General features: G+C 38.2%; 2 long non-coding RNA genes across 2 annotated transcripts in view; one reads left to right on the forward strand and one right to left on the reverse strand.

Annotated features, from left to right (window-relative positions):
* Positions 1-20,455, reverse strand: part of LOC141515216 (uncharacterized) — a 64,189-nt gene that overhangs the window by 25,675 nt on the left and 18,059 nt on the right. The window lies entirely within an intron of this gene.
* LOC141515217 (uncharacterized) overlaps positions 7,422-20,455 on the forward strand; it is a 36,599-nt gene continuing 23,565 nt past the window's right edge. The window contains exon 1 of the long non-coding RNA XR_012476253.1: positions 7,422-7,501. This is a non-coding gene — a long non-coding RNA (uncharacterized LOC141515217). The remainder of the gene's footprint in view (positions 7,502-20,455) is intronic.

Below are 20,455 nucleotides of genomic sequence, written 5' to 3' on the forward strand. Positions count from 1 at the left end.
AAGAAAGAAAGAGAGAAGAGAGAGAGAAAGAAAGAGAGAGAGAGAGAGAGAGAGAGAGAGAAAGAAAGAAAGAAAGAAAGAAAGAAAGAAAGAAAGAAAGAAAGAAAGAAAGAAAGAAGAAAGAAAGAAAGAAAGAAAGAAAAATCCAGGCAGAATCAATTCTCCATGGGGTGAGATTCCCACCAATGCTTGGAGCCTCAGAGTATTTATCAGTGGAGGACAAAGAAGGCTAGTTGCTAATTTAGTTGGGAGGGATTCCCTTAGTTGGGGAGGGAGGTTCCTTTAACAGTAATATGGGGAAAGCCTACAAGTCTACCAGTTTGAAGACTTCAAGGAAATGCCATAGGGGGGCCGGAAGATTTTACTTTGAATAAAGTCAATGCTGTGAGAATAGCACAGTTCTCCCCAGTACTACCTGTGTATTCAAGGAGTGGCTGGCTCCTGGAATCTTTGGAATGTGGCCAAATCACCTATGGAGTGTCTGGGGTGGGGGGGGGGAGGTAAATTCATGAGGAAGGCACATCCTCATACAGGCTAGAGAGAACTTACTTATAAGAAAACTTCATTTTCTTCTTCATTTTCCCTTAAGGTCACGAGAAATGTATGAGGATGGGACTATAGGAGTAAACCTATTGTAAATTTGTTTTCATTTTAATATACATATAAAAATTACAAAGGGCATAATAATAAAATCATTAACAACAATATAGGAATAGTCTAAACTGTTAAAATATCTAGTAGCAGTTGCTGATTTAAACAGGAAATCATACCAATGGTGCTTAGTATCAGAAGTTACTAAATGAGAGGCCTCAACTAAATGTCCTGCAACTATGTGAGTCTGTATTTGATGTTCATTCAAAGTGCGCTGGTTGGACTCTAACAGCTTCTTTAGGACATGAGAATTGATTAAAGAATAGCAATTAAAGGTTGTGAAGATAAAGAAGTATGGGGAAGAGGTAACAATTTGGTTACCCAAGTCAAATTTCTAAACATCTGTATCAGGGGAAAAGTAAAAAATCATCACCCTGCCAGTGTGAGAAAGAGATGTTAGTAAAAGCATCCAGAAAAGGGAGGTTTCTGAGAGACAGAAGCTAAATCAGTATTATTATTAGAGGTTAAACAAATGTATTGAGAAGAATACTTCATATAACATTGAAAAGTTAGAGGATAGACAGTTAAGTCACAAAGGTTAGAGGAGTGTGAGAGCAAGGCAGGGCTCCAACCACCTAGTCATCATCCCACACACAATGCCTTTGTTAGTGAAAGTACAGTCCTGTAGAGTATGAGTTACATTGTCCTTGATCTATATAGTTACTATTTATATCATGGTAAAGCAAAATAATCATATAACACAAAAGGAATCTACATGGAATTGACACATCATTTTTCCATATATGAATTTGATAATATACTACAGTCCCACTACACCCAAAGGGGAGGTACACTGAGCTCGTTCAGGCTTGATCTGTTTCCAATAATTTGCCATATAGAGTAATGCTACATCCCAAATGTTGGTATCTCCTTCTTGTAATAACCTTTGAGCATTCTCTTTTTTGTATTTTCTGAGTAACTTTTTACTCCATTGCTTGACTTCTCTGAGTGTTTTCTCATTTGTAAAATAAGGTGGACTAGATGACCTCTTAGATCACTTCCACAACTACAATTTATAACTGAACTATTTTTGCAAAGGAGGAAATTCTCAGCAAAGTGTTTTGAATGTAATCAATTAACAGTAGTAGGAACCCACCCATATTGAATATGAGCACATCCTTATATACCATGGAAAAGTGACTGGAGGAGAAGATGAATATGAAGTTAGGAAGAGTTCCAGGATATATCCAAAGAGAAACTAACTCAATCTCTCCTGGAGACTACATAATTTTAAAAACATTCAGGGATTCATTTTGTTAAAAACTGAAGGTTCCAAAAAACAGACAGGAATTCCCATGCAAAGAAAAGTGACCAAGACTTGAAAACTTTAAGAATAATTTATACATCACTAAAAAAAAAGCTCTCAGAGTTCTGATTAACATAATAATAATCAGGGGCGGCTAAGTGGCACAGTGGACAGAGCACCAGCCCTGGAGGTCAGGAGTACCTGGGTTCAAATCTAGCCTCAGACACTTCATAATTACCTAGCCATGTGGCCTTGGGCAAGCCACTTAACTCCATTGCCTTGCAAAAACTAAAATAATAATAATAATAATTGTGAATCTGGGGCCTGGGTTGGCAAACTATAGCCTCTGGACCAAAGCCAACTCTCTTGGTTTTGTATAGCCCAAAAGTATGTTACAGGGGCCCTGGAGACAGGAGGACCTGAGTTCAAATATGGCCTCAGACACTTAATAATTACCTAGCTGTGTGATCTTGGGCAAGTCCCTTAACCCCATTGCCCTTGCAAAAAAAAAAAGTACATTACAAAGTTCACTAACATAAAGGTTATTTCTTTTTGCAATTTTCTCATTCCCTTGCCATAAGAAAGATTTACATGTGTTTTTATATTATATTTAAAAATATTGCAAGTAGTAAGCCACTCTTGACTAGAATATTTCACTGGGAGGGGGATAGAATAACAGAATGTGGCACCTACTTGTACCTTTCTGAGCTCCTACAGAGCTAAAAATAGAGATGATTCTAATGGAGACTCCATGTCCAGCCCCAATCACTCAAAACCCTAATAAGTCAACCTTCCAGGGCAGACAAAGCCATATTTATTTAGGCTAGCACATATTGTGTTGTATGACCTCAGGTTCGCTGCTGCTTTTTAAAAATAAATGCTCCTCTGTTTCTTTTGAATGTTTTAGATGTCCCAAGAGAACTTGAGAAAATAGGATTAAGAATATCTTAGATCCAAATAAATGGCCAGAGAACATAAGGTTAATAATGGTGAGGGGTGGAGAATGGTACTGAAAAAACTTGAGGTTGACTATTTCTGTTTTTCAGTGATAAAGGGTCACAAAAGAGATCATTTCGAATAACACATTAAAATGTCTAACAAGTCCCAGCTTATGCCTCAGACTATTTCTCTAATAATAATAATTAATAATAATAATAATAAATGGCTGACATTTGTATGTAGTAGAAGTGCCTGAAGACTTGAAAAGAACTTTACATGTTCTGTTTCTTTTCACATTCACAACAACCCTGAAAAGTAGGAGCTAATAATGATTATCCTATTTTACAGGCAAGGAAACTGAGGCAGAGAGAGGCTAAATGACTTGCTTAGAGTCACACAGCTAGTGAGTGAGGATGGATTTGAACTTGGGTCTTCCTGACTCCCAAGTACAGCACTCTTTGTCTTGTTCTACCTAGCTGCTCCATCTCTCACAACTGGAAGTATCTGACCAACTTCATGAATGTTATCTCAGGATCCCCTACTCCTCTACATTCTATTTTGGCAAGATTTTAACATTTAACACCTGCTGCATTTTCTTGAGAACAGAAAAAAATTTCAAAAGCTGCTTCTGTTATGGTTGACCATGCTTTCGATATAGGAATGTGGAGACAGAGGATGTGAGTTCAAATCTCACTTCTTACACTACCCTGTGTTCTTGGGCAAGTCATGATGTCCATGGGTCTCAGTTTCCCCATTTGTAAAATTTGAGTTTGGGATAGATGGCCACTAGGACAATTATCAACCACAATCTTGCCTCTGACAATTTGTGACTTTGGGTGAGTCACTTCACTGGCCTTGAGATCCAATTTTCTCATCTCTAAAAATAAAGAGGGTTGGGGGCAGCTAGGGGGTGCAGTGGATAGAGCACTGGCCCTGGAGTCAGGAGGACCTGAGTTCGGATCTTCTGATCTCAGACACATAGCAATTGCCTAGCTGTGTGGCCTTCGGGCAAGTCACTTGGGCCCCATTGCTTTGCAAAAAAAAAAAAAAAATTAAAAATTTAAGAAAAAAATAAAACAAAGAGGGTTGGGCTTCTGAGCTCTGAGGGCCCTTCCATTCTAGGACTTTGATCATATGATCACAACAACCTCAAGTGCCCTTTTTTCCCCCATTCTGGGGAAAGAATTTTAACAGAACTGTTGCTGTTGCCAATGTATTTGAAATTCCCCGGCTCCAAAGGAATTTTGTCTACCAGCTATGGCAAGCCTCAAGCAGTTTGCCTCCAGTAAAAGGGGAGGGTGTCTGTTTGGCTTCCCTTGTCAGAATCAAGGGCACGATGAGGTGTCTGGAGCTCCAACTCAAAACACAGAACTGCAAGGTCATGGAGGAGTCAATCATTCATTCCCACCATGACCAAGCCCAGTTTTATTGGAGGAATTTTTTTTTTTTAACAGTTTGGTTGTCCTCATGGGAAAATTCCGATCCCCACCTTCTACCTACCCCAGCTGCTTTCATCTCCAGGTGTCATCTTTCAGAAGAACTTCCTCCCTTATTCAAGTAGATCCTGGTTCTAATATGAGCTCAAACCTGTAGTTTCCATCAGAGCCCATGCCCTGCTGGCACTGCTGGCAGCTTGCTATGTCTGATGATAGCAGGAACACAGGAAATCTGCAGAGTCAGTCATCCCAAGAAAGGACACAAATATGCTACTTCCTTACAATCATACCCAGCATGCTTGGACTATGGTCTCCTTGCTACACTCAGTTTAGTTTTTAAATTCCTATATTTTGATTCAGCTGGAAAGTCTTCAAAGAAATCTACTAAAAGCCTCATAGACTTGGAAGGAAAAAAGGCAAAAAATGAAAAGCTCTGGGGTTGTCATTATTATTATTTGTAATTGGCTCATTAGCAGGTCAGTCTGAGTTCCCAATTCTTAAGTCTTGTGGGAGGTATTCTTGCTTTGAGTTTGGAGACAGTCTTTGCTTCTGTGTAGCCCCTTCCTTCATGGATCTTCCAGAAGGGGGATGCTTGTAAGTCTAGCAGTCACAATAATTCAGTGCAGTGTGCCAGCCACTGGTGATGGTTTGTTGGGCATACAAAGCCTGGATAGGGGACCTGGCTTCAAATCCTGATTCCCAGTTCAATCCATTTATCAATGAAGTGAAAGTTAGACTGGGGAATCTCAGGGGCAGCCAGGAGTCAAGAACCTGAGTTCAAATCCAGTTTCAGACACTTAATAATTGCCTGGCTGTGTGACCTTGGGCAAGTCACTTTTAACCCCATTTGTCTTAAATTTAAAAAAAAAAAGGCTAAACTGGGGGATCTCTACAATTCTTCCTAACTTTAAATCTAGGATCTTATAAACCTGAAGAAATTAGTTAATGTTAATGCCTTTACACGGTGTGGTCTTCCCTATTCAATTGTGAACCCCTTGAGAGTAGGGATTTTGTGTTTTGATTAGGTTTTTGTCCTTTTCGTTTCCAATGTCTGTCACATTTAACTTGACTCGGACCCCTGCCTTCAAGAAGCTTATACTCCCTACATAAAACATATTCTGAGGGGAAGGGTGTCCACTGGATCAGGAATCTGTTTTCATTAACTCATTACCATCTTTTACTGCTATAGAATACCTATAAAATCTACCCCACATCTCTAGACTGGTAAGTATAATTAAGTCAACAAGCCTTTATTGAACCAACTAAACACTGGTGTCAGAGATAAGAGACAAAGAGGTAGAAAGAGGGAAGGGAGGGATGGAGGAAGGAGGAGATGAGAAGAGGACATTTTTAAGAAGAGGTGGAAGTGTGAGAGGGAAGAAGCAAAGGGTAAAAGGGGAGGGAGAGAGGAAAAGATGAGGATATTGCAAGGAGGAGGGTGAGGGAGGAAGAAAGGAAGGGAGGGAGGAGGAGGAGAGAGTGAGAGAGATTGAAAAGAGTAAGTCAATATGACACCCTTAAGGCTCCAAACTAAAATGACCCATCCCTGGCCACCATTTCTTAATATATCTTTTCTCACTCCTTATGGGCATCAAATGTCTCTCACTTTACATCTGGGTCCCCAGGGCTTAGCACAGTGTTTAGTAAACCCTTAACATAAGGCTTTTTTCATTCATTTATGTAAGAGTTCTTTACCAATTTTTATCACAGGCCCCTTTGGCATTCTGATGTAGCTTATGGACTCTCTTCTCAGATAGATACTTCCTTAAAATTTCATAATAGATAGAAATGCTAATTTTTAATTAGAGCTAGAAAAATAAAGAGGTGTGATTTTTTTCATTCAATTTAAGAGACTCCCTGTAATCTATCCATATCCTCCAGATTAAGAAACTCTCTAGAAGGTCATTAAAAAGCCTTGGACCCTACTTTTCTTTCCTGCTTTAAGTAAAAAAAAGTTGTAGGTTTTGTACAATTTCTTGAATCTATTAAAAATAAAATACTTTTTTTATATTCTTTGTACATTATCTCCCCTTCTATACCCCTGATTAATTTTTTTAAAAAACCTAGAAATCTGTGTCCTCTACGTACAGCCAGAACCTAGCCCAGTATCTTATTCATCAGCAGGTACCTAATTATTGCTGAATCAAATTAAGCTTTTGTTCTTATACTTTATGCTACTTCAAATTTAAATCTGGGGGCAGCTAGGTGGCACAGTGGATAGAGCACCAGCCCTGGAGTCAGGAGGACCTGAGTTCAAATCTGACCTAGACACTTAATAGCTACCTAGCTGTGTGACCTTGGGCAAGTCACTTAACCCCATTGCCTTGACAAAAAAAAAACCTAAAAAAATGTTTGACTTGAATTAGCTTGCAACAGAGATGAGGGGAACATCCTGCTTTAGCTAGAAAATCTCCAAAAATAATCTAGGAACGTGGAAAACTACTAGACTAATTAATCAACCCTCCTAAAAAATTTTGGGATGCTGTTATTTTTCTTTGTTTCCAGATACATCACCCTCTATTCACTTTCCAAACTAAAATGACCCATCCCTGGCCACTATTTCTCTATATATCCTTTCTCACTCCTTATAGGCAGCAAATGTCCTCTCGTTTTTACATCTGGGTCCCCAGGGCTTAGCACACTGCTTAGTAAACCCTTAAGATAAGGGTTTTTTTCACTCATTTTATGTAAGTGTTTCTTTTTTTGTAGGGTTTTTTTTTGCAAGGCAAATGGGGTTAAGTGACTTGCCACTTCGAAGCCACTTAGAAAGACAAATCAAGAAAGTAAAATAGCAGTGACTCCATCCCAGCTCTAGTAAGAGCTATAATTTTATGTGTCTTGTATGTGAAAATGAAATATATTTAAAAACTCATGCCTGCAGTGCAAGCCAAGGACTATCATAGGGCCTGATACACAGCAAAATTTCTTGATTGATTGCAGTAGACTTCTGAGAAGCTGCACCAATCCTTTGAAGTGGATAACTTTTAGAAGGTTTTGAAATCCATTCCAAATAAAGCCATGCATTTCCATGTAGACACACCAAGTGGGAGGGAACATTAGAATATGGTGCAGTTTTTGAATTATTCATCCAGGGGGAATGCAAAGTAACTTAATCTGTGTCTATTATATTTCCTGAGAGAAGGAACTGACCAGTGCTTTCAGGCAAAGAAGTATTCTTGACTTTCTGGTCAAAAAAGTTTCTTCACCTTTCTCATCTCCATACTTTCAGGTGAGATTTGGGGTGCTATTTTTGGTGTTGGTCTGTGAGTTTCATCTGAGAAGAAAACTTCCCATTCGCATACTTTGTCCATTTATTGCCCTAGAAAGTTGTCTAGGTACTGAGAATTCCTAAGTAACTTTCTCAGGATAATGCCACTAAGTTGGTGTCAAAAAGCAGGATTTGAATCTATGTCTTTCCTATTCCATTCACTCTTTTTTTTTTTAGGGTTTTTGCAAGGCAATGGGGTTAAGTGGCTTGCCAAGGGCCACACAGCTAGGTGACTGGATTTGAACTTAGTACTCCTGACCTCAGGGCCAATGCTCTATCCACTGTGCCACCTAGCCGCCCCCCTTTCATTCACTCTTTAGGTGAGTGAGGATATCCATCTAGAGCAGAGGCTTTTAGCCTTCTTTATGGCAATCTGGTGAAAATCTATGGACCACTTTTCAGAATGTTTTTAAAAATGTTGTTCAGTTGTGTCTTACTCTTTTTGACCCTTTTTGGGGGTTTTCTTGGCAAAGATCCTGAAATGTTTTGCCATTTTTTTCTCTCTAGCTCACTTTATAGATGCGAAAACTGAGGCAAACAGGGTTAAGTGACTTGCCCAGGGTCACACAGCTAGCAAGTGCCTGAGGCTGGATTTGAACTCAGGAAGATAAACTTTCCTGACTCCAAATTGGCAACTCAGCATTCTGGTGCCACCTAGTGGGCCCAATGTTTGTAAAATACAAACTACAAGTACGTCCCAAATATATACAAAAAAAACAGACTCGCAAATACCTACAAAATACATAGAAAGGAAATCAGTTAAGTTGAAAGCCAATTATCCTAAAGAAATTTTTTAAACAAAGTCATGGATCCCAAGTTAAGAAGCTCTGATCTAGAAGTTCTGTGTGGCAGATGGATTTGGAGTCCTCAGATCTGGGTTCAAATTTTGACTATATGTGTAATCCTGAGAAAGGAACCTAGGCTGTTTCCTCATCTTAAAAAATAATATAGCATATAGAATAAGAAAGAATCTCTTCCAGCTCTAAAACCTATAGCAAAGACACATTTCTTGGAAGGTGAGGAAAAAAAGCCTCTTCCCCCATCGACCTATTAATATTAATTCCAGATACATCCTGTTAAATGAAACGTAAAAAGACAAATAGACAAATGTTAAATGTTGATGGCAGGACCAAAAAGAATAGTGGTTCTCAGATGACTATTTTCAATCTGAAAGGTTATTTCTAGCTCTTGGGATCTGGTTCATATGCTCTGTGACAAAACCTGGATTTGATGCCTCCGTTTTAGAAATAACTGGGGGTGGTGACCATATTCTAGCCACTCTATTATGGTGGATGCCTTTGTAATCCATTTTTCATTACTATTTTTTTTTCATTACTACTCTTAATTAATAAAAGGTCCTCAAATGTGAGAGAGCTGGCAGAGTGCCCAGGGGAAGCTAACTTGAGGGTTTGTTCTGTTATGGTTTTGTTTCTATTGAGTTGTTTTCAGTTGTGTCTGACTCTTCATAACTCCATTTGGGGTTTTCTTGGCAAAGATACCGGAATGGTTTGCCTTTTCCTTCTCTATGTAGTTCATCTTAAAGATGGGGAAACTGGGGCAAACAGGATTAAGTGACTTGCCCAGGGTGACTTAGCTAGTAGTTGTGAGAGGCTGGATTTAAACTCAGGAAGATGGAGTTTTCCTGATTTCAGGGCACTGTGAAGGCAAGTTCACTTTATTTCTGTTTAATGTATTTATAGTTATATGCATTAAGCTAACATAAATTTATTACAATAATATATGCTTTGTGCATAATATATGTCTAATTCTAATAGGATATAATAAATCCTATTTAGGATATCTCTCCTTTATAGGATAAGTACACACACACACACACACACACACATATATATACACACACATATTAATACAAATACATTTATAGGAAAAATATATCCTGTGTATGTGTGTGTATTATATATCTTTATGTGTATGTTCTACCTTATATAATATGTTTATATATCTGTCCATATATGCACATGTATATGGATGTATAAATGCACATGATATACCTACATGTTTTTATTCTATATAGGGCACAATCTCTATACTAAACACATATTCTATATAGATGTGATTCTGTGTGTGAAGATATGTATACAAAAATACCTGTGTGCATCCTATACAGGACATATTCCATCTAGGATATACATATGTATGTGTGTATTCTATTATATACATATACATATATATATATATATGATATTTACCTTTGTGTATCCTATATAGGATATTTAGACATATAATATACATGTGGGTGCATCCTATATAGGACATTATTCTTATACAATATATACATACCCATTTCATATACACCTGTGTGGATCCTATATAGGACATATTCCATCTAGGATATGTGTGTGTGTGCACACGTGCGTGCATGTGTGTGTATGTGTATATGTATATGTATGTATATACATATATATATATAATATTTACCTTTGTGTATCATATATAGGATATTTAGACATATAATAGATGCATGGGTGCATGCTATACAGGACATGTATTCTATATAGGATATATACATAAACATTTAATATACACCTGTGTGAATCCTATATAGGACATATTCCATCTAGGATATATATACATTAAATATTTACCTTTGTGTATCATATATAGGCTATTTATACATATAATATACATGTGATTACATCCTATACAGGACATGATTCTTAGAGGATATATACATACACATTTCATATATACCTGTATGGATCCTATATAGGACATATTCCATCTAGGAGATATAGATAGATAGATAGATAGATAGATAGATAGATAGATAGATAGATAGATAGATATAGATATGTAAAATATTTACCTTTGTGTATCATATATAGGCTATTTAGACATATAATATACACATGGGTGCCTCCTATACAGAACATTTTTCTATATACATACACATTTCACATACACCTGTGTGGATCCTATATAGGACATATATTCTATATACGAATATATTGTGGATGGAGTGGATGACTTTGAAATTAGGTCAACCTCGGTGTGCCTTAGTCCACTGGAAAAGAAAATGACAAACCACTCCAGTATCTACCAAGAAAACTCCAGGGATGGTATTGTTATGCTGTCAGACACAACTGAACAACAATTTCAGTATAATTCCTCCAAGATAATTAGTACTCTTGCTGGCTCTATTCAGACCTTTGATTTCATTGGTGTAAAGAACTCCCAATGAAGAAACTTCCTCCAGGACTCTTCTAGTCATATATACACATAGAGATGATAGAGACAGAGACAGAGACAGAGACAGAGACAGAGACAGAGACAGAGACAGAGACAGAGACAGAGACAGAGACAGAGAATGTATATGCACACATGTTTATATTTATATTATATGCCTGGGTGTATCCTATAGCTCCTCTCCTCTATATCCTTTATGTATTGTGCTACATTTACATACATACACGGATCAGTATCTTATCTTGTCTTTGTACATAATTGTCATTACATTAGCTTCCTCATTAGATTGTGAGCTCCATCAGCTATAATAGTAAATACTTAATATTTGTTGGCTTAGAAGAATAGACTTTCTTTTTCTTTCTGTCAGCAATTGGGGTTAAGGTCACGTAGCTAGTAGCTGAGGTTAGATTTGAACTCAGGTCCTCCGGACTCCAGGGCCAGTGCTCTACCCACCATGCTACCTAGCTGCCCCTAGGCTTTCAATACCAGGTTTTTAACCAGTGTTGTTGCTGTTGTTGTTGTTTTTAGTTTTTGCAAGGCAAATGGGGCTAAGTGACTTGCCCAAGGTCTCACAGCTAGGTCATTATTAAGTGTCTGAGGGCCGGATTTGAGACTCAGGTCTTCCTGACTCCAGGGCCGGTGCACTGTCCACTGTGCCACCTAGCCACCCTGTTTTTAACCAGTTTTTAAGGAGATTAAGAATGGTTGAGTTTTGGGTTGTTTGGTTGGGTTTTTTTTTTTTTTTTTGCTCTGGTCAGATATATATATATATGTGTGTGTGTGTGTGTGTGTGTGTGTGTATACATATACATATATATATACACACACACACACACACACACAATCTGACTTGCTTACTAGTTTGTGTATATGTGTGTATGTAAATATAATCACATGTATCCCATGTAACTCCCATGTCTAATGTAACACGTATACACGAACATGTATGTTGTAATTGTACATTGCTGCTTTCTCCCCACATATAGATCTTTATTTCTTTCCTGCCCAGGATATAATACATATGATAAATTAGCGGCACTCTCAGAGGGGAGGCTCTAAGATTAACAAGCCCCTGGAAAACTACAAGAAAAGAATAACAACCCTGAAGGAAGACCGAATGGCCAGGAGGGTTCCAGGCACTCTTAGAAGGGTCTCAGAAGTCTCCCGGGCAAAATCTTTTTCCTAATTTGTATTCATCAAACCTAGTTCTATTCACAATTGCCTGAGCATCTAATTCGAGTCAGTGCCAATGGATGATGAGTCTGTTCTCTTAATCTTGAGTTCTAATCAAAGAGACAGTGTGGCAGGGGAGAGAGGGTCGCTTCAGAGTCAGCAAGGACTACGGGCCAGTCAGGCCTCAGACGCACCAGTGCCTCCCCATGTCGAGTCCCACAGGCAAGTTTCTAAGACTAGAAGAGTCCTGGAGGAAGTTTCTTCATTGGGAGTTCTTTACACCAATGAAATCAAAGGTCTGAATAGAGCCAGCAAGAGTACTAATTATCTTGGATGAATTATACTGAAATTGTTGTTCAGTTGTGTCTGACAGCATAACAATACCATCCCTGGAGTTTTCTTGGCAGATACTGAGTGGGTTTGCCATTTTCTTTTCCAGTGGACTAAGGCACACCGAGGTTGACCTAATTTCAAAGTCGTCCACCTCCATCTACAATCATCTTGACTTTTGTCTCACCAAGGATCTTTAATAACTCTGGACGACTGGGGCGGCTAGGTTGTGCAGTGGATACAACACCCACCCTGGAGTCAGGAGTACCTGAGTTCAAATCTAACCTCAGACACTTAATAATTTGCCTAGCTGTGTGGCCTTGGGCAAGTCACTTAACCCCATTGCCTTGCAAAAAAAACCTAAAAAAAAACTTTAAAGACCAATGGTATTGACATGTGACTCTTTGTCACCAATAATCACAGACACTAAATGGTGGCAGATCTCAGGGAGCTGGAGCCAAAGGACAGGAAATACGTTCTATGGTCATAGAAAGGCAATTGCCAGGGCAGCAGCAGGACAATGTCTGATCAGAAGCCTTTAGAGTTTTGTTTATAGAGTTTTGTAAACATGCCTCTGCCAACACAAAGCAGCCCATTGCCTTTGATGAATGATAATGGCTTATGGAAATATTTCCAACAATTTTCTTTCCCTGGCCTTTACTCCCTTGTTCAGTTTCAACAACGCACTCCAAAATAGCAGTTGTAGGAAGGATGTGTATGTTGACCTTTGGAAAAATTAATAATGACCCTTTTCAACTTGGGGTCACAAACAACAGTTCTATTTTTCTAAAGTTTAGATTTTTAAAAATCTGATAAAAGTCAGAATTGCAGGTCAGAGAAAGGGTACACACACACACACACACACACACACACACACACACACAAAGATGGATATACACAAAATTATAGGGGAATAAATTGACTTTCTTCCTGATATCTTACAAAGGAGGCAGTTAGGTAGTGCAGTCAATAGAGGGTCAAACCTGGAGTCAGGAAGTCCTGAGTTCAAATTCAATCTCCAAAAATTACTAATACCCCAAATAAGTCACTTAATCTCTGTTTGCCTCAGTTTCCCTATTTGTGAAATAGGGATAATGTAAGTAAATAATCTCAGGGTGGCTAGGTGGCACACAGTGGATAGAGCACCAGCCCTGGAGTCAGGAAGACCTAAGTTCAAATCCAGCCTCAGACACTTAATCGTTGCCTAGCTGTGTGACCTTGGTCAAGTCACTTAATCCATAAATAAAAAATACTTACGTAAGTGCTTTCTGATTATTTTATTGTTGCATTTTTCCTTATAGATTTGTTGTATACTTTGTGGTATATTTGGTATCTACTTAAATGTGTCCGTTTTGGTTTTCTCTATTAGAATGTAAGTTCTCTGAGGAGAACTTTTTTTGTACCCTCAGCACATTCAAATGCTTATTACTTATTGAACTTAAATTCAATAAAGAAAGTTGACTGGCCCAATGGAGGGATCCGCCTTGATCTCATTGGTGCCATGTTCTAATCCAGTGATTTAAAATGCCTTGGAAATCCCAAGAACTGTCTGGTGCATTTATACATGTTTACTATCAATGGGACAGTGGGTAGAGCTCCAATCCTAAAATAAAGAGGACCTGAGTTCAAATTCAGCCTTAGACACTTGATCTTTGGCAAATCACTTAATCCGATCGCCTCACATCAAGAGCCATTTCCAGTCATTCTGATCCATATCTGGCCACTGGACCAGATGACTCCAGAGGAAAAAGTGTGGTTGGTGACTTAGCAAGCAACCCCTCACTCAAATCCAATGTCATGGCATCACCTCCCTGATATACTAGTCTTCTTGGAAAAACAAAGGACAAACATCATCATCATCCATAGAATGGAAACACCCAGGACACAAAGATCACTTGTTCTTGTCTTCCCGTCCCAGGGCCTAGCACAAGGTGCCTAATAAGTGCATGCTGATTGACTGACAATGACTGCTGCAGTCTCTCTAGTTTCTGTTGGCCTCAAATCCTCCCTCCTTTGATGATTCCAAGAGGGCTGCCAGCTTTTTTAGACAACAGCATTCCTCCTAAATACCTCTGCTATATTTGGACCCCCTTTATATGTCTAAAAATCTCTCAGACACTAACACTCCCTGTGGCCATAATTTCAGCTCCAGGCAGGGGCACAGTGTGTCTGTCCAACAAAGATAAGGCCCAAGGAGAGGGAGCAACATCTAAACATTCCCATACCAGAGTTAGGGACAAGCTAGAAAGAGCAGGACTTTCCTCTGTTTCTTTTCTAAAGTCCTTTGTTCACTATTGCTAAACATCAGAGAACTATTCAGGGAGCAGAGGAAAATTCCCAGCCCAGAATCAAAGGATTCAGAAATGGAAGGACCAGAAAGATCATTTAATTTCAAGTCTTCATTTCACAAATGAGGCACTTCAGACCCAGACAGTCCAAGAGCTGGCAGATACTTTTGATCCATCCTTACCAGAGAGGTACCTGTGGGCCCAAGAGTTTAACATAGACCCTACTAGGGAAAGGCCACACTCATGTTATAAAATTAAATAGCTTAAACTATACCAAGACTTTGGAATAACATATATAAAAAGAGAGAAAAAACGGGGACACAAAGATAAAAAAAGAGACAAAAATAGCCAGAGAGAGAGAGAGAGAGAGAATTTGAAAAAGGGATTGACCATGTGTTGTAATGGATAATAAGCTAGCTTGGATCCCAGAAAAATCATGCCTCTTATAAGTACTGGCTATGTGACCCTGGACGAGTCACTTACCCTCCTAGTGTTCTAGGTCAGAGGTAATCCATACATTGTGGAGGGCAGCATACTGCCTATAACACTATCAGCCCTGAACTAGATTAAAATGTAATTGGAAGGGGCGGCTAGGTGGTGCAGTGGATAAAGCACTGGCCCTAGAGTCAGGAGTACCTGGGTTCAAATCCAGTCTCAGATACTTAATAATGACCTAGCTGTGTGATCTTGGGCAAGCCACTTAACCCCATTTACCTTGCAAAAACCTAAAAAAAAAAAAATGTAATTGGAAGAGAGAGAGTTTGGAACTCAAAATTTTTTTTAATGTTAAAATAAATTATAATTATATACTTTTAAAAATGTAATTGGGAAATATTAAATAAGATAAATAAAAATGTAATAAAGCATAACTAATATTAATATAGACCAATTTATGGCTTCAGGAAGTCAAGTATGGTTTATTGGCCTTATTTCAATTTCAACACTACCTCAGACCACTCTGTGAACTATAAATTTCAGAACAGAAACAGTTCTGATTTGATAGAAATTTTCTTACACCAATAAAACCACAATCCCAATATAAATAAACACAAATTAATATGAATACTCAAAGACCTATGATTTTGTCAACTTGGGGGAAAACCTGGCATTAGAAATCCCTCTACTAACAATGAGATTTAGTAGTTGATGAGGCTTAGAAAACCTCAGAGAGTGAATTATCCAAGGTCACAGAAAACAATAACCGAGTGATAGGTACCATTAATTATATACATTTTATAGGTGAATCAGACAAAAGTTCAGTGACTTAACCAGAGTCCTCTAGCTAGTAAATGTCCAAGGCTGGATTTGACCTCAAGAGTTTCCTGCCTCCAAGTCCATAGATCCACTGTTGCCTAAAAAGTATGCTCTTTTCTCAACTCAAAACTGCTCTTTTGTGATTCTTCTCATTTCTGGTTATTCTGAGTTGTTTTAAACCAAGTCCCAGTGTTTGCAGATCAGACAAGTGACTGACTTTACTGCCAATCACATTACTAAAAGTCACAAGGTTTGGAATTCACCTGGCCTCCAGGAAGCAATTCTCTCTCAGAGAAGCCTTCAGTCACCTCTCCTACCTCTGCCCTCTTCTCTCCCCCTTGGCCATTAAAGAGAAGTTATATATTGTCATTGGGTCTGTCACTTTTGACTCCCACTGAGGCGCCCTTCATCATCACCACCCCTCCCCTAGACTCAGCAACCTTTTATAAAAGGCCAGAGCTGTTTTGATACACATATAAGCAACTAAATTTTACCCACTAATTATAAATAAATGTATTTCTCCATGGTATCACATTCTGGCATCACAGTTCCTATGAGAGTGGGTAGTACTGGATTTGTAATGAGGCATTTAAGTTTAACTCTTACTGCACCACCTAACCTGGGGCAAGTCAGTTTCTTGAGGACAGGGAGATTTTTCTACTTTGCTTTGTATCCTCAGCACCTCGCACAGTAACTTGCATATGGTTGATGCTTAATAAATATCTGTTAGATTGTTTTATTGCTGAGTCTGTTTCTCATCTATAAAAGGAGGATAATACCTTCCTGCCTTACCTCACAGGGCTATGAAGATTATATGAGATGAGGCATTAGAAAGCTTCCTTTGTTAAATTGGAAAGCACAGGGAGATGATGCCAAACACTTTCTATTGAATTTGGCAAGTAGCTGCAAATATAACTGATTTGTAACAGGACGGGGAATAAATGAGCCCTTCAATTCCTCTTGTTAATAATTCCCATTACTAGCACTTTCCTCACATCTTGAATGTATCTTATTTATATATCATTCTGTATATATCATATATATATATATATATAATATATATAAAACAGTATATATCCTATTTATATAGAATATATATAGAACTATATATATCCCATTTATATAGAGGAGATATATATATATATATGCATATATATGTATATATCATCTGTATATATCTTGTATGTATCTAGATGGCGAAGTAGGTAGAGCACCAACCCCTGAAGTCAGGAGGACCTAAGTTCAAATGCACCCTCACACACTTACTAGCTGTGTGACCTTGAGCAAGTCACTTAACCCTGATTGCCATCTCTAGTTGTCCTGATCCATATCTGCCCACTGGACCCAGATGGCTCCAGAAGAGAAAGTCAGGCTAATCACTGCACAGCCCTTCTCACTTAAATCCAGTTCACGTGCTAGTCACGATATGACCTCCCTGATTGTCATGATCTCTTCAAAAACTGAAGGGCAAACATCATCACTCACTAATCTTATATGTATCCAGTTGTTTATATCTTGTTCTGTAATTATCTCATATGTAGCTAGTTATATGTATCTTGGTCTACATAGAGAGTATGTATCTAGCTGTTGGTATGTTCTGCATTTATCTTGTGTGTATCTAGTGGTTTGTATCTTGTTCTGTGATATCAAATGTATATCTACTTGTATGTTGCTCTGTATATAGATCTCATAAGTATCTAGTGGTTTGTATCTTGTTCTGTACAATGTATATATGTGTATATGTATCTAGTTGTTTTATATGCACATATGTTGTATATACATACACATGTATATTTGTTGTATGTATATGTATCTAGTTGTTTATATATATATGTTGTGTATATATGTATATGTGTATCTAGTTCTTTATATATGCACATGTTATACATGTACATGCATGTATGTATTGTGTAGCTAGTTGTTTATATATATGTTGTATATGTGTGTATCTAGTTGTTTATGTATGCATATATGTTGTATGTATGTGTATGTGTGTCTAGTTGTTTATATATGCTGTATATATATGTGTGTATATTTGTGTCTATTGTTTTATATATGTTGTGTATGTATGTGTGCATGTGTGTATATCTATTGTTTATATGTATATATGTGTGACTAGTTTTATAGGTATATATGTTATGTATATATATATATGCATCTAGCTGTCTATATCTTGTTCTATATATATTATGCACACCAATTGTTTGCATGTTGTTCTGTATCAATCTTGTATATATGTATATATGTATATATATATATTTGTTTGTATCTTGCTCTATAGATATCGAGTGTGTCTCTAGTTTGTATGTTGTTCTGTATATGTCTCATCATATGTATCTAGTGGTTTGTACCCTGTTCTGTATATATCTGGAGATTGTAAGCTTCTTGAGAGTAGGATCTGATGGTTTTTCCCCCTTTCTTGGTTTGCCCAGTGTGTAGCAAGCACCTGGCACAGAGGAGATAGTTAAGAAATGCTTGTGGAGGGGTGGCTAGGTGGTGCAATGGATAGAGCACCGGCCCTGGAGTCAGGAGGACCTGAGTTCAAATCTTACCTCAGACACTTCATAATTGCCTAGCTGTGTGGCCTTGGGCAAGCCACTTAACCCCATTTGCCCTGCAAAAACCTAAAAAAAAAAATGCTTGTGGACTAAGTAATGACAACCTTGTAAGGTAAATAGAGCAATTATTTCTAATTGGCCCTGTTTTATGGATGGAGAAACTGAGGTTCAGCATACTTCAGTGGCTTGTCTACAGTTAAGCAGTTACTACAAATGGGAACTGGAGCTGAATTCAGTTTTTCTTCCCCTCCCAGAGGCCTTTTCTGGCTGCACTATGCTGAGGTTTTATAATTCATTAGCCAGCATCATTCAATACACCTTAAATGTAATTTGGAGCCAGAGACATCTGGAAAATTCAGTTGAAAGTGGGCAAGCTGAACCTAAATGGTCTCAATAATTGCCTTAGTTTCATTTTCCCAATAGAAATCTGGTCTCATAATGCAATAAATCAAAACATCTTAGGCAATCATAATTTTTTTTTCAGACCCTGCTACTTCACGGAAGCAGAAGAGAAAACTGATTCTCTGTAGTTTGGAAGGGTCATTCCCCAAGCTAGAACCAATCTGGACTCCAGACTGGGCAAGACATTCACCCTATAATAATAGCAAACCTTAAACAGTACTTTAGAGTTTGAAAATTCTATGCATACATTATCTCATATCATCTCTGAGAGGTAGCTATGATATAACTCTATTCAATAGATGAGGAAACTGAGGTTGAGGGAACTTAAATATTTCACCCATACTCACAAAGCTAATGTCAGAGGCAGGATGAGAATCCTCATCTTCCTGAATCTGAGACCAACATTCTAAACATGATATCCCATTGTACTTTAAATATATTCAAATATATTCTATAATAGCTACATATTTCTAGCACATATAAATAGCTAAATACATTCGTATCTTTTAAAATCACTTTTTGACATTTGTTTGGATTTTTTATTTTGGAGGATAATGGGGTTAAGTGAGTTACCCAAAGTCATATAGCTAGTAAATATCAAGTGTTTGAGGTCAAATTTGAACTCCATCCTCCTGTCTCCCAGGTTGGTGTGCTATCCACTAGGCCACCAAGCTGCCCCCATTCATATTTTAAAAGCTGTAGACTCTTTTTTTTTTAGTTGTTTTTTTTTTTTTTGCAAGTCAAACAGGGTTAAGTGGCTTGCCCAAGGCCACACAGCTACGTAATTATTAAGTGTCAGAGACCGGATTTGAACCCAGGTTTTCCTGACTCCAGGGCTGGTGCTTTATCCACTGAGCCACCTAGCTGCCCCCTAAAAGCTGTAGACCCTTAAAGGATTAATTGATCCCAAGGGCAGTGGAGTAACTTTTTAAAAATCCTATCATAATAAGCTCAATTAAGTCAATGAGAAGTTATTAAGCTTAAAAAAGGCCAACATCTCCCACTGCATCCTAGGTCATCTCCAGTCATCCTGATCTGTATCTGACCACTGGTCCCAGATGGCTCTGGAGGAGAAAGTGAGGCTGGTGACTTAGCACAGTCCCCTCATTCATCTAATTCATGTGCTTGTTGTGGCATCACCTTCCTGATATCCTGGTCCTCTTTGAAAATGAAGGCCAATTCAATTGGGGAATCGCTTAGCAAACTGCCGTATATGTATGTCGTGGAACACTATTGTTCTATTAGAAACCAGGAGGGATGGGAATTCAGGGGAGCCTGGAGGGAGTTGCATGAACTGATGCTGAGTGAGATGAGCAGAGCCAGAAGAACAGTGTCCACCCTAACAGCAACATGGGGGTGATGATCATCCTTGATGGACTTGCTCATGCCTTCAGTACAACAGCCAGGGACAATTTTGAGCTGTCTGCAATGGAGAATACCATGTGTATCCAGACAAAGAATCATGAACTTTGAACAAAGACCAAAGACTATTACCATTAAATTAGGGGGGGGAAACCACTATCTTATTATGTAATTTTACTATCTCATACTTTATTTTTCTTCCTTAAGGATATGATTTCTCTGTCATCACATTCAACTGAGATCAATGTATACTATGGAAACAATGTAAAGACTAACAGAATGCCTTCTGTGGGGAGTGGGGGGAGAGAAGCAAGAATGGAGGGGATTATAAAACTCAAAAT

The sequence above is a fragment of the Macrotis lagotis genome, chromosome 2 (assembly GCF_037893015.1).
Source record: "Macrotis lagotis isolate mMagLag1 chromosome 2, bilby.v1.9.chrom.fasta, whole genome shotgun sequence".
Classification (NCBI taxonomy): Eukaryota; Metazoa; Chordata; class Mammalia; order Peramelemorphia; family Peramelidae; genus Macrotis; species Macrotis lagotis.